Below are 15,390 nucleotides of genomic sequence, written 5' to 3' on the forward strand. Positions count from 1 at the left end.
CATGAAAGTATTAGTTTGTCTACGATGATTATTATTTGTGATTATATTTTTTTTTTGTTTAAAAATTTATTGAAAGAAAATTAATGTTGGAAACAAATTATTGTAAATTTCCAATTTATAAATTATTCTAAGTTCTAAGCCGAATTTAGTATGGACAATGTCATTTTAAATTTGTAACAGGGTAAAATTACCCTTAATCGATAAGTCACCGGATATCGATAATTATTCGACATAGCACTGGCGCGTCTCGATCTTCGGGCCTAAAGGGAGAATAGGAGGGGGTGAGTTTGGGTTAAAATAGGTGAGCCGTGCATAGGAAAAGGAAGAAGGAGTGTGACTGCCAGACTGAATGCCACGAAAATCAAAAAGGACCCTTCCCGAGAGTAGTGACGAGACGAAGGAAGCCAACTACAACTAGGACTTCATTCTCAACGAGTGAGTTAGATCATCGTTTTGTTCGTCAAGGTATCAATTATTACTCTGTGGGAAAGAAGTGGACCGCGGTTTATCCAATACCCAGTTACTTCTCCTAATTATTTATCAATTGGATCATTAATCGACGAAAATTTTATTAATAAATTAATTGTGGTACATTTGCTAGTTTGGATTTAGTGATTTTCATGGGGGCTTATACCCGAAAATCTCTCAATCGACCTAGCGGGAAAATTTAATAACTAAAAATTTATCAATTAATTAATTAACATCCGAAAATTTCGTTAATTTTATTGTTGTAATTTTTATAACAATTAACTTAGTAAAATTGATTAATTTTTGTCATTGGAAAAAAATCGACAAATTTTTATTCGTGGAATTTAGGTCAAGCGTCAGTTTTTGTATCGCAGTAAATTCCAATACCCAAGGTCAAGCAAAACAGCTAGCGAATATTCTAGCAATTAAAATTTGAATATTTCGACTTGTGGCGATTATTTTTAATTGATAAAACTAGTAGAAAATTATTGATAATATTTCATATTAAGAATCAATTATTAAGAATTTTATATAAGAATTAATTGGTGAGAATAATATATAGGGGAAAATTATCGAAATCAATTTATATTGTAAAACTATTTTTATTCATTAATGATATATTTCGTAATTTTGGGGGATTAAGTCCGTGGTTTAATTAAATTAATTTTGATTTTTTGGGAAGTGAGGGCGCCTTGAGTATAATATGAAGTTAAAGTTTATTAATTTTATTTAAAAGATGTTAAGACTAAGTACACGCGTGTAAATTAATAGTTGAAGCTAATGGGTCAGTAGTCTAGTAGTAAGTCAGTAATAGATGACAAGTTTTTCGGTACCTCTCCTTTGATCAGGAGGAGGGGTACCTATAGGTACAGTAACATGAGTATTTAGGAGTAGGGAGTACCGAGTGTAACGAGTGTAAGTAATAGTGGGGCCTTAGAGTAGGCGTAGGTCAAAGTTGTAGATGTGTGAAAACAAGAGTAGAAGGAGTATTTTTTTGAGAATTGGTATAGTTAGAAGGAAGAGAAAGAGATAGCGATAGGAAAAGAGAGAGACAGACGAGTAACAGTGAATTTTAATGACCTGAAGGGCTCGAGGATCTGGTCAGTTGACCCGAGTCCTAATCCTTCAATTGTCACATGAAAGATAATAAAGGAGGAGTATTTACTAGATATTTTACAGATCTACAGATTCGGTAGAATCTGGCGCCAAGTTCCGTTCAAAAATTCCGTTGTAAACGGAGCGCCAGACTACCGAATGTGTTTACCGTAAGCAGAACGATATTTTTAGGTTGTAAAATTTTATTAATTCTACAGAACTTTTTTTTCTCCATTATTACTCTATAATTATACATTATATGTTATATTATCGATATTAATTGATAATGGTAATTGAAAATAATAAATTCTATTTGAAATTAATTAAATTCTCTAGCACAAACTATAGCGACCCAGATTTTTAGATTTTGACTTTTTTCTTATGGAGAAAGTGACATGCCACAGACTAAATAATTCGAGAATGTATGGTAACTCTCTACTAGATGGGAGACAACAGTTAAAAAAAAAAAGTTATGAGCTTGCGTCGATGCTCACTAGGGCTCGTCAATGTTACTCTAACACAAACTGTAGTTAGAAATTTCGAAATCGAAAATAAAAGAAATAGTAACAATCATCAATATTACAAAAACCACGGAAATTTATTTTGCGATTTCATAAAATATAAATATTATGATTGATAATTTGTCTATCAATCTAAACCAAAGGATATACTTGATGGAATTTTATTAATGCTGATTAGTTACTCTACGAGAAATAAAAGTTTAACGTGATTTTATTGTTACAATTGTTTGTGCACTAATTTTCTGCGGCAAAAGTACATAATTTGAATTGAAAATTTTTTCAATCACATAAAATGTTGAAATTTTTTTTTTAAATAAAATCTCTAGAATTTACTATCTATCAACTTTACATATGAATATTTTTAAATTAACTTTTTTTTAAATTAAATATTATTTATTAACTAGAGTCAATATCTACAAGAGCTCACATTGTTTGGGTTTAGTTTCTATGTAATAGTCAGCTGATCATTGCCTAAGTAATTCTGGTCGAGTGTTTTACAGATATAGGTGGCACTGCTATACTGCGACCGAATTGCGCGGATATTCAAAACGACAATATTCTGTACATAATGCTTATATTCATTATGAGTTTGATGAATCGTATTATTTACTAACAACATAATTATGATAATAATAATATGTAATAAAAATGATCATGATAATAATAACAATAAAAATGAAGATAATACTGATAGTTATTATAATGATAAAAATAGATTGATGTTAAAAATAATTGCATTCATAATATTGAACAATACGATTATTTTATTAAATTATTAAGGACTGTGGTATTAAATCCAAATTCACAATTTCCTAAAATACAAAAAATATAAAAAATTTTTTCTACGATTTTATAAAATATAAATATTATGATTGATAATTCAAGTCTATCAATCTCATCCAAAAGATATACGCGACTAATTTTCATGAAATTTTATCGATGCTACTAGTTTCTTTACGGAAAATAAAAGTTTAATTTATTTTTATAATAATTTTATGAACATTTCATATCCGTGGGAAAAGTACAAACTTTAAATTAATAATGTAAAAAAATTTCTTATGAATACAAAAAAATTTACAGAGTAAACTACTAACTAAACTATCTAACAACCTTCTATGTGTATGTTGTTAAACATATTGTTCTAATTTAATTTAATTTATTAACCAGACCAAATAGATAATACGCTAAACATTGTTTGAGTTTTACTTTCTTCGGATATACCAGCTGTTCAGGGTCTCGAGAATTCTCATTAAGCAGTGTGTACATTCTATGATCTTTTGGTCATTTCCTGAACGTGGTATTGTTATTCGATTGAGCGGGTTTCAAATAATCATAATTTTTAGATAATTCGTATTGTAATTATGCGTTTGATGCATTGTCTTATTTACTAGCAACAATATCATAATAATAATAAATGATAATTTAGGAGCTGATTTTTAAAATGGTATCTTTTCATTTTAGATTAATCGAGACACAAAACTGATTATCTCCAATTCTAAATATTTTTATCGAACTTTTTTAATTTTGCTATAAAGTGCTATCGGTTATGAAGCTATAATTTGATTTTGATTTAGAAATCTTCATAATTCTTGAAGTAATAAATATTTAAGAATTCAAAAAACTGCTTTTTTTAAAATATGAAAAGATTCCCTTTTGAAAATCAGCTCCTCAATTGTAATCATATCATAATAACAAATAAAAATAATAATAGTAATTGTTACGTTCTCGTAAATTTTAAATTTATTTAAAGTTTTATAAATCTATTTTAAAAATCATTAAATAATTATTTAAATCATTCAATTATTATTGTAGGATACATTCTGTCTCCAGACTTCCTCTGGAACAGTCAGTCCGAGGACTTAGCAGAGGAGGAATCTCTGCTGGTCCGAGGCTGAACCTGCCAATTCCTTATAAATAAATACTTCGTTTTTAATTGTCAATCGATTAAACTGGGTACTTATTAAAACCTTCAACCAGGGTTGAGAGCGCTTATCAGCGTTTCACCCTGGTTCCTTTACCTCGAGCGCTAGCCAGCGTTCGGGTATCCTATCCAAAAATATCCTAACTATTACCCCCAGGGTAAGAGCGCTTATTAGCTGTTCTCACCCTGGTGAAATTGCCCAGAGCGCTAGCCAGCATTCAGGCACTCTACCCATTATCTACCTGTAGGCAGGTAAAACAAAAGTAAAATATTAAAATATATTTTATTTATAATTTAAAAATGAGAATTATTAAATTATGTATATTTAAAAAGTACTTCACGGATAAATCAGTGACATGACCCACCTGGAGTCTATCGACTTCCTAACGAGGTCAAAATCTGGACATTTAAATAAATTATTTAAATTTAAAAATTAATTACACCCAAAATTTGGGAACGCAACAGTGGTGCTGTGACCAGGATGTCATGGTGAATTCGCGAAGTGACTATTAAAAATTGACAAAAGTGACTTTCAATATAAATTTATCGAATTTTTCAAATTTCATTTTAATTAAAAAGTGTTGCTACGGACCATTATTCTGTAAAAATTAAACTGTTTCGCGTAATATCGTGATTCAGTGATGTCATCGATGTTTATGAAGTTAAGTTTAACTTAATATAATAAAAACAGTGATGATACAACTTAAAAATATTTTAATTCTAAACTTCTAATAAATTACTGTGAATTATTAAATCAAAATAAGTCAAACAAAGAGTTGCTATGGAATATTTTATTATTTGATATAATTAAATTGTGATTTTCATGCTGCAGTTGATAAATTACTTCAATGAAGTTTTTGGAGTTAATTTAAACAGTAATGAAAATTTAAAAATGATCAGTATGTTGCTACGGACTATTGATTTTATATAAATCAAGTTTTTTGTTTGATGTATGATACAGTGATGTTAATCAAATGTTTTTTGCTTGTGGAGTGATCATCATTATTATGCACCAAATCTACGTGCAGATCGCCTCAAAAAAACTGGGAACTCACTGGACACAAATTAATGTAAGATTATTCTAATTATATTTTCACGGAAGTAATTTTCTTAACGTCGGAAGATGGAGGTCCGTTTTCGAAGATTGATTCCGGCAACGAACTTGAAAACTCTATCAATGAGAATCGTTACTGCGAATTCCGAAATAAGAAAAAAAAAAAAAAAAAAAATTTTAATCACGATTTTTCGTGTAATTTCGCGATTTTATGTGACATGAGAGTTTTAATTTTAATGTATAATTACTCCAAGATATTATAAAAATTATGTCATATTTCATGACAAATAATATTAAAATTATTGCTACGGATAATTATCACGCGGATTGTAAATCTTTAGTATGATATTATTTTGTCTGAATTGTAAATTATTAAATATTAATTATTAATATTTTTAATAGTTTAAATCGTTTCAAAATAATTTTGAATTAGATTTTCTTAAATTAATCTTAACAGTAAATTCTTATAGAAATTATACTGTGATATAAAAATTTTAAATTTATTGAGTAATAAGTAAATAATTTGAATTAATTAATTTTCTGTTTTGATTCGTCGAATTATTATTTAACATGGAGAAAAATATTCTTCATAAATTGTTCATTGCACGAAAATCAGCGATGAAATTCTCTTACATTATAAAATTGATACTTAAATTTCAAGTATCTAATTCAGTTTTTTTAAATTAATTTATAACGAATTATTTGCTTAAATAATTTCTAAACGTATAATCGATATCCTAGAGTGTTCATTGTTATTGATAATGATCAGGAAACATGATTGAATTCATTGTTGATAGGAAAAACCTGTGTCAGTAGAATAATTATTATGTAGCTAATCGGTAGAGGTTTGATATCCTAGAATAGCTATTAATACTTATAATAGTCAGGATACAAGCCTCAAATTCATTGTAGATCGATAAAAATATCTATCTCAATAAGATTAAAATTTTGAGACCCTAGAATAGTCATTATTATTGTTAATGATCAGGATCCATGTCTCATTTACATTGTAGGTGGCAAAAAGTGCCTATCTCAATAGATTAAATTTTCTAATCCTAGAGTAATCATTATTATTATTAATGATCAGGATAAATGACTTGAATTCATTGTAGATCTATCCCAGTAGATTAATCGAGTCAATAAAAGTTTATATTAAATTAAAAAAAAAAAATTTATAATTCAATTACGCCAGTAAAATTATAAAATTTTACTGTTCCGAATGTTTATTCTATAAGTAATTAGTTGTGATTTTATACTTTTCAAAATTTTCTAATTATCTTTAACGTAATTGTTAATTTAAATTTGTTTTCATCAAAATGATTTCGAAATTTTATAAAAGACAAGGTAATTGAAAATTCAATGTTTAATTTAATAATGAAATTATTCTAACGTCAAGTTTAGAATCTCATAATATTTTCGAGTTAAGTACTTTCTGATAAAATAATCTATCAGAAATGAAATTTTGGGTTCAAAGTTCCCAATTTGAAATTTGGCGTTCATATTAACTAAAAATAATTAAAGTTTTTCAAATTTGTTCTCAATCTAATAAAAATTGAGTTACGTAATTTTGAATTGAAATATGATAAACAATAACAACTGTCAAGATTTCTTTAATAAATCTTAAAAATGTTTCACATTACTGGCTTAATCTGGTTGTTTTATAATTTTGTAACAGTTTTACCTGCTCAGGTTAGCCCCTAATCAATTTTATAAATGACTAAACAAAACTAACAACAATAAAAATTATCAGGGCGCCACCAGGATTATTAATCACGGTTCCTGGAACCGGTCCAGAGCTGAGAAAACTTATCTCAGGGTAGAGAGAGTGGAGGAAGGTGCTGTTGAATAATAAAAATTTAATTAACAATATACCGGTATTTATTAACAATAAAAATTTTACAAACTTAACAAATTTAAGTGCTCACTCACGCACTTATAATCTAACGAAGCGGAGAATAATTGCGAAATAAACGATATTTACAAACGAACCTTCCAATGACGATACGATGACTAGACGGGCTTTTTCGAACAAACGGTCTCCCACACCTGTCTTAGAACTAAACTTAAAATTAAACGTCCACCTGACGACCAAAACTAACTAACTTACACACTTTTCTACTTAAAATTAAGTCCACATTAACAACACTATTAACACTCTCTATCACGCATAACCCGTTCAATTCTTCACACACATAACCCACACTTCGCTTAATTGATTTTTTTATAATTTTAAATTAAAAAAAGGATTTTAATTTAATTACAATATTCTTAGTTTAAATTATTCAATCATTAGTAATTAATAAAACGACAATTTCCAATTAATAATCAATTTCCAACTAACGATTACAGTTCTCAAATTCCAATTGTTAATCTTCCTTGGTTTAAAATATTAAACAGCTTAAAATTCCTAAGTTATTATTTCGAACGAGAGGCTTAATACCTTGAATTAGCTTTTGTTAAATAAGTCAATCACAATATAAATTTTTACAATCAAGTTCAAAACCATTAACACAAGTTAATTAACTAATTCTAACTAAGTTTTTACTGTGACAATTTTGACTCAATAACTGATTCCTTGGACTTAACGTCTACGTCGATAATTATCAAATTCAATAATTTTAATTTAACTACTTCACGGACTTAATCCCCAAAATTACTAAATTTGTCGTTAATGAATAAAATAGTTTTACAATATAAAATTAATTTCGATAAATTTTCCAGTATATATTATTTTCAATAATTAATTCTCCTAATATAAAATTCTTAATAATTAATTCTTAATATAAAATATTATCAATAATTTTCTACTCGTTTTATAAATTATAAAAAATTCGACATAATTCGGAATATAAATTTTATTTGCTAGAACATTCGCTAGCTAAGTCGTGCTTGACCTTGAGTATTGGAATTTATGCGACACAAAACTGACGCTTGACGAAAATTCCACGAATAAAATCTATCGATTTTTCTAAATGACAAAAATTATTCAATTTTACTGAGTTAATTATTGAAAGATTAATTTAATGAATTTTCTTCGATGTTAGTTAATTGATTGAAAACCTTCAGATATTAAAACTTCCCCCGCAAGGTCGATCGAGCGATCCCCGGGTATAAACCCCCATGAAAATCACTAAATCCAAAAAAAAACTAGCAAATGTTCTACGATTTATTTATTGAGAAAAAAAAGAAAGGAAGAGGAATGATAGACCGAGTACAAACCGCGGTCTATCTTCCACCTACGGAATGAAATAATGTACGTGGGTAATTGTCTTACTACGTCCACGATGTCTGTCTACCGTGGTGAGTCCTCCAGGTACCGGTTGTTAGATTTTTTCACTCCGGGGAATTGTCCTCACTCTAAGTTCAGTTTTTATCCTGTAACAGAACCAATGTTAGAAGTCTTGTCTAAAAGATTGGAAAGACAATTTTAAAAAAAATCATCGCAGCGTTCCGAAAACACGTGCGAAAAAATAATTACCTGCTGCTTCGTTGAGTAGTGACCGGTGCGGCTGACTATCAAACCTCTTCTGATTTTGTCACTCTCCGACTCCCGAGCACTTACCCATTCCACCCCCCTCTTAATTACTAAATGGAAGACCCCGAAGATCGGGGCGCGCCAGTGCTGAGTCGACTAATTATCGATCTCTGGCGACTTATCGATTTAGGGTAATTTACCCTGTTACAATTTAATCTTTGCGATTTTATTTTGTTTGCAATTGATTTTCTCAGGTGAGTAACTATTAAAGTTACTCATCCTGGAGAACTTAAATATTAAATTCTTGAGGAAGACTTTTGCCATTTTTCGAGATGGTTGTGACATCGACCTCAAATTTTTGGGCTGCAACATCGAGTACGGTAGGTTCGGGCCAGCATCTGCATAGATCCTCCCCTTCGAGGACAGCAGTAATGGGAAAATTATGTAATATTTTCACGGTTGAAATGGAAAGTCGTATTGCATCCATTTCATCGGCTACTCGTATGTCTCTGATTGTTGTACGTCTCTTATAATTTGAGGAAGATTCCAGCTATCGAGAAAAATGGTTAGAAGATCAACTTCAGTAACAAGCTGCAGTGCCCGTATTTGAGGTAGGATTGGACCACCATCTGCATAGATCCTCCCCTTCGAGGACAGCAATCATGGTAAAATTAATCACCTCCTTGGGTGATAATTTTCAAGGGCGAAGTGGAAAGTCGTTATGCATTCATTTCATCAGCTACCCAAATCGGTTTTTGCAAAATGTTTATGTTCATTTTTATTATTCTATTGCGGTAACGATAAATTGTTTACCGACGAAATAACACCAAATTCAGCCAGTAGAACATTACTAATTAAAATTATTTAATTTTTATAATTTGAAAATTTTATAAACGACTTAAGTCGGGAGGGCGCCAAATGTCAAATGAAAATTGTTTAATTTCAAGAGGCATTCTTAAGGACCTCTCATTTTTGTATTAATTATAAAAAATTTTATGTTAGCGTTACATCTCAGGTTTAGGATAAGTAATATGTTGATTTAAAATTTACTATTTCTTTTGGTTTGTATCGAATTATTTTTTTGGACTCGTACCGCTTTGTGTAGCGCTACGACTCACTTAAGTCGGGAGGTGTTACGTTCTCGTAAATTTTAAATTTATTTAAAGTTTTATAAATCTATTTTAAAAATCATTAAATAATTATTTAAATCATTCAATTATTATTGTAGGATACATTCTGTCTCCAGACTTCCTCTGGAACAGTCAGTCCGAGGACTTAGCAGAGGAGGAATCTCTGCTGGTCCGAGGCTGAACCTGCCAATTCCTTATAAATAAATACTTCTTTTTTAATTGTCAATCGATTAAAATGGGTACTTATTAAAACCTTCAACCAGGGTTGAGAGCGCTTATCAGCGTTTCACCCTGGTTCCTTTACCTCGAGCGCTAGCCAGCGTTCGGGTATCCTATCCAAAAATATCCTAACTATTACCCCCAGGGTAAGAGCGCTTATTAGCTGTTCTCACCCTGGTGAAATTGCCTAGAGCGCTAGCCAGCGTTCAGGCACTCTACCCATTATCTACCTGTAGGCAGGTAAAACAAAAGTAAAATATTAAAATATATTTTATTTATAAATTAAAAATGAGAATTATTAAATTATGTATATTTAAAAAGTACTTCGCGGATAAATCAGTGACATGACCCACCTGGAGTCTATCGACTTCCTAACGAGGTCAAAATCTGGACATTTAAATAAATTATTTAAATTTAAAAATTAATTACACCCAAAATTTGGGAACGTAACATAATATTTATAATAATGGTTGTTGCGGAATTACACATTTGTAATTGCCGCAATTTGCTGAGAGTGACCGAGGTGCTGCTACAAACGCGCCCTCAGGTGCTCAACATAAACTCAAACCCGGTTGCGCAGTAAATCTCCAAAACACGTGCAAGTAACCACGTGGTGATATATATTGGTGCATCAAATTCAACATCAAGTACAACCAGGGTCATCAATCAACCCAACTCAATTAAGAAGACCTTTCTCAAGCTCAATATCAACATCGAAAACTCAGGTATTGATTTATTCAATATTCAATGTACTCTGTGATCACACCAGATCCAACCTATACTCATGTTACTATCTCACTCTTACTCATTACCACATGGCGTCCCCATGCTGACACATACACACTCATACCGTCTTATAGCATCATTGCAAAACAGCCACCTTTGACTCTCGCCTAGCAACACATCACCAAAATATATTGTCATGACTTCAAGTCTATTATTAGACCACTACTCATCATCTTATGCCCCATTATGTGGGAAATGCCGCATTGCGGGTGTTGCTTGGTGGGGTCAGTCGTGACTGTTATATATACACTTACACAGGCTCTAAGGGCCAGATACTGTTCAGATCTTCAAATATTGTCACCAAATACTCATACTCATCCGAGATCAAACTGAGGTGGCCTCTCAGTTCACTCATCAAATTCATCAGAGATCGTTAGAAATCATCAAGTGATTCAACTCAGTGCAATCAATATTAATTAATAACTGTGAAGTGCATTTATTAATACGAATCTACAGATTCAAGAACTCAACATGTGTAAACATAAAACTCATAATCATCCACGCTCTTTGAATTGTCGCGTCATAATTTCATTCCTTGTTTTGTGACGCCTTTCATGAACTCATCTTTATTACAACCATTACAATCTACATATGCTCATAATTACTTATTCTATGATAAGCCCACTCATATTCAGTAATGTTACTAGTCAACCATTACTGTCTCACTCTATTTAGTACATTCTGTGGTCAACAATTTGTGTTCTGTCTCGCATCTCGAGACCCACGTAATCAATCAAGCTCTATAGTTTTAAGGCTCATTCGCTCACACTGTGAAAGTTAATCGTATTGTCAATTGATTAATAATCCAGTGACTCTAATTTGTACAGCTCATCCAATTAATCATTACTGTGAACTCTACAGATTCATGCTCAAGCTCTCACTACACTTACATTCACTCACTCTATTAATCATTGCATTCAGTCAATCTAATCTATACGCTCATACTATGACTATTAATTAAGTGTAATTAATTAATCGTCTGGTGAACCTAATTCCACAACATTACTCATATTTATCGCTCATAATTGCTAGTGTTAATTATATTGTACATTAATTAACAGTTCAATTGAAGATCAATTTTCTACAACTCATACTCAGTATAATTAACATACATTAATTAATACAACTCAATTAAACTCAACTCGCTCGTACTCATAACTCAGCATAGCAATTCAATGCTATAATAATTGTTCAAGTGCTCATAGTGATCATAGTTTATCTAATGCTCAACTTTGTAATCTAAGAATGACTGTGATTTATTTATAATATATGACTATAACCACGAATTGTGTCTCCTCCATCTTTTAACACCTAGTCCCGGCAAATAAATATTTAATGTTAAGACAATTATCTTACAATGGTAATATCGACAAAACCAAAAGTGAGAATAGTTATAATACTAAAATTATAATATCGACAAAGCTAAAAATAATAATAGTTACAATATATTAAAAGTAATTATATCGGTAATAATAAATTGATGTTACAAATAATAGTAATATTAATATTTAATTATTATTATTATTATTACTATAATAATTATTGTTATTATTTAATTATTGTGCATTGACGTATTTAACCTAAATTAACAATTTTTTTAATTAAAAAAAATCGTTAAAAATTTCTTTATGTATATAAAAAATTTAAAATTCCCATTGATCATCTGGTTTATTGATTAAAACTTAAGATTAAACGATTCTTAGTCATATCAAGTTCTTTAATGCTAGTAGTACTATAAAAAAAAAACTAATTTTTTGATCAGGATTTGAGCTCTTTAATTAACGAACATACGACCTTTTATATAAGAATATCTTTGCCTGCAATAATCCATTTATTTGTGACTTTTTAATTTTGCGCGGGAAAAGTACAAACCGTAAATTAATAATGTTAAAATTTTTATATGAATACAAAATTTGTCGTATAAACTACTAAACATTCTTATCCACAGATTCGGTAGAATCTGGCGCCAAGTTCCGTTCAAAATTTCCGTTGTAAACGGAGCGCCAGACTACCGACTGTGTTTACTGTAAGCAGAATGGTATTTCGAGGTTGCAAAATTTTATTTAATTATATGGTACTCCTTTTTCCAAAATGGTATATCATAAAAGTAAGTCATACTGTATTTTACTGATATTAATTAATTATAATCAATTATAACATTTAATTCACTTAAAATTATTAAATTTTATTAGCACAAACTATAGTAAGCCCAGAAATTTCGATCCTGACTTTTTTCATGGAGAAAAGTCACCGCCACAGACTAGATAAAATAAAAATGTGTAGTAATCTTACTATAGATACGCAACTACTCTGAAAAAAGTTAATTCACAGCTTGCATCTACTACCACCAGAGTGCAATGGAATTATTTCTACATAAACTGTAGATTCAACGGGATAGCTCACTGAAGTTAGAACCCCAAATTTTTTTCTTTTAATTTTTGATTTTTTTTTCTATCACGTTTTCAGCTTTTCGTTTGTTTTTTATTATTCACTCTCAACATTTGATCGTTCTCCATTTATTTATTTTAAAAAGAATTTATTAATAATGTACCTTTAAGTTAGGTACCCCCTGTCGCATTTTTTAATATTTTGGTAGCAATTTGGGTCATCAAGCCTCTATTTTTGATTGTTCATGTATATTTAACATTTGTTCCTACTTCACATTTTTTATTTGCTGTTTAATTAACATTTTTAATTAGCTGTATGTAAGCATTCTAAATATTTGCACTGCGCATGCGTCAACTTTACGTATATAGACTTTTAGCGCGGTCTTTTGAAAATTATAGTGACAAGCACATCTCATGTGTAAAAATTAAAAAATTTACGAGTGTAATTTTTAGGAATTACTATTTAATTAATTCAAATAATTAAAAAAATTGTTAGACGTCAGCCAATATCAATGTCATTAAGTAAATAAATAAATAACTAATAAATATTCATTTCATTCTAAATTTTTAAAAATATCGAGAGAATTGTTAATCAATGCATGTACATTTTTTTTTATTTTTATCAATTCTATTTTCATGAATACTACGAACTATTAAAAAAAAAAAAAAAAAAGAAATCCATAACAATTAACAAAAAATTTCAATACATTATTAAAATAAAACTTATTATAAAATTATTAAAAACTACACGTTGCCCTTTTGTCCTGTGACCTCCATAATTGAAATTACAAGAAAAATACACTTACTCTAATCACTGTGCTGGTCAATATAATTTTCAAAAGTCCGCGCTGAAAGTCTAAACGTAAAGTTGACGCATGCGCAGTGCAAATATTTAGAATACAAATATTCAGCTTAATAAAAATATTAATTAAACAAGAAATAAACAATTTGAAGTTGGAACAAAGGTTTTTTGTACATGAACAATCATATTCAGAGGTTATTCCTATTGGATAGTGTACCATTCTATCATTTTGTGGTCGTTGCCGATAGGTTGCATTGTTATCCAATCAAGTGGATTTCAAATAATTGTAATCTTTAGGTGAAAAGTCTTACAATTATGCGCATGGTGTATTGTGTCATTTACTTACAACAATGTCATAATAACAATAACACTAATAATAAAAATTATGAGACTGAAATTAATTATATCGGTAATACCAAATTGAGGTTAAAAATATCATTATCATTTTTATTACTGAATGAATTATTGTTATTATTAAATTAATGTGTATTAGAGTATTAAATCCAAATCAACAACTTTTTTAATTCAAAAAAATGTTAAAATTTTTACTGTATATAAATAAAAATGTAAAACCCCTATTAATAAGATAGTTAATCGCTTTCAACCTCGGAGTTTACGCGGATCAGTCACGTTAAGTTTTTTAATGCTACTAGCTACTATGAGAGAAACAGAATTTCAATTTTTTTATTAGGATTTGATTATCAAAATTAACGAATAAACAACCTATCATATTAGAATAGCTTTGCCTGCATTAATTTATTCATTTATGAATTTTCAATTTTGCGCGGGAAAAATTTAATTTTCAAATTAAGAATGTTAAAATAGTTTATAAATACAAAATTTCTAGAACAAACTATCAAACAACTTCATATGTGGATGGTTTTCAAACCTATTCTTTCTATTGAATTTCATTTATTAACTAGACTAAATACACAACAGGCTAAAGATTGTTTGAGTTTTACTTTCTTCCTTCAGGCCAGCAGTTCAAGATTTAGGCAATTCTCATTGGATAGTGTACACATTCTACGACTTTGTAGTCGTTGCCTGTAGGTGGCATTGTTATTCAATCGAGCGGATTGCAAATAATTGTAATTTTTAGGCCATAGGTATTACAATTATACGTATGATGCATTGTCCCCTTTATTAACAATAATGTCATTGTAACAATAACAATGATAATCATTATAAAAATGAAATTTATTATATCGGTAATGATAAATTGATGTTAAAAGTATCATTATCATTGTTTATCATTACCAAAATAATTATTGTTATTATTAAATTAATGTGTAGTAGAGCATTAAATCTAGATTAACAACTTTTTTAATTCAAAAAAATGTTAAACTTTAACTATAAATACAAAAAAATTTAAAATCCACATTGATAAGCAAGTTAATTGATTGAAACCGAAGAGTTTACACGGGTCAGTCACGTTAAGTTTTTTAATGCTACTATAGCTACTATGAGAGAAACAGAATTTTAATTTTTTTGTTAGGATTTGATTTTCAAAATTAACGAACAAATAACCTTTT

Source organism: Cotesia typhae, unplaced genomic scaffold, assembly GCF_013202065.1.
Source record: "Cotesia typhae breed Kobodo isofemale line unplaced genomic scaffold, CoteBio_Ctyphae contig_35, whole genome shotgun sequence".
NCBI classification, from domain to species: Eukaryota; Metazoa; Arthropoda; class Insecta; order Hymenoptera; family Braconidae; genus Cotesia; species Cotesia typhae.